The following is a 1,124-nucleotide window of genomic DNA, read 5'->3' as shown; positions in this document are numbered from 1 at the left end:
TGTGTAATTTTGTTGTAATTTCATGGTGTTTAATTATTTAATCATATCATTGTATATGTTTTTATGTGTTATCTAATATTGTAAAGTGCTTAGAGCTCCTAAAGAATAGGCACTGTACTATATCCACATTCTTGTTGTTGTTGTTGTCGTTCTTCTTCTTCTTCTTATTATTATTATTATTATTATATACTCCATCATGAGGAATTTTACATTAAATGATGTAAACTAGGATCCAGTAACAGTATATTATTTTCTAAGTGGTAAAATCAACAAACATGTGGACTACCACCAAAATAATCCTGCCATGATCTCCCAATAAATGCTAAAAATGTTTGGTGTGTGCAAGAAGAGTATGAATGGCAACAAGTTACTGTGAAAGTACTGATGTGATGAGATGATGTACATATTTTAATACTTAAGAAAATGTAAATTTGTTAAGTAGTTCTGATTTTTGTCTATTTGCACCAATCAGAACTGTAGCTTATTCACTGCCTGAAGTAGTGGCATAAAAAAATCAATAGAAACAGATACAAAGCAACTGAGATTAAAGTGGCTATTAATGTAAAGTACTTAAATAGTACATGGGAAAAAAGTCAGAAATGTCTCCTTTTATACTGAGAAAACTTGCAAACGGAATAAAAAGAAATTAGCTCAGAATCAACAGACTCCAAACTGCAGGAGTAATAATCACCGAGTTCATTTTTACAAAAGAAGTGGGTGTTTTTAGCAATTTCCTTTTTCAATCACATAAATGAGTTTGTCCGCATCAGTTGCTTTGTAGGAGGTACAGTATGCGGGATTTAGTCATTAGTCATCTCCACTCATATACTAAAACTTGTTCTAAATAAAATTTTCATTGCACAAGGAAACTGCGTATTTCTTCTGTTTTGAAGATAACACTATCATGACTTCCAAACAACTAAAGACCTGAAACTGACAGTAAATTGTTGTAAAAGCATTTATGCAGTGCAAAATATTAGGCATGGTGATCGAAATGAGCCCTGTATCTGATCAAATAGAGCAGACTGAAATAGCATAAAATGTTGAATTACTAACAGCTAAAAGGTAGTCTGGAAGAAATTTTTATGTTGTCAAGGATGGCATATAAACAAAGGATAAATATA

The sequence above is a fragment of the Sinohyriopsis cumingii genome, chromosome 7, assembly GCF_028554795.1.
Source record: "Sinohyriopsis cumingii isolate HCF-2022 chromosome 7, ASM2855479v2, whole genome shotgun sequence".
In the NCBI taxonomy this organism is placed as follows: Eukaryota; Metazoa; Mollusca; class Bivalvia; order Unionida; family Unionidae; genus Sinohyriopsis; species Sinohyriopsis cumingii.
This window is presented reverse-complemented; position numbering follows the sequence as displayed.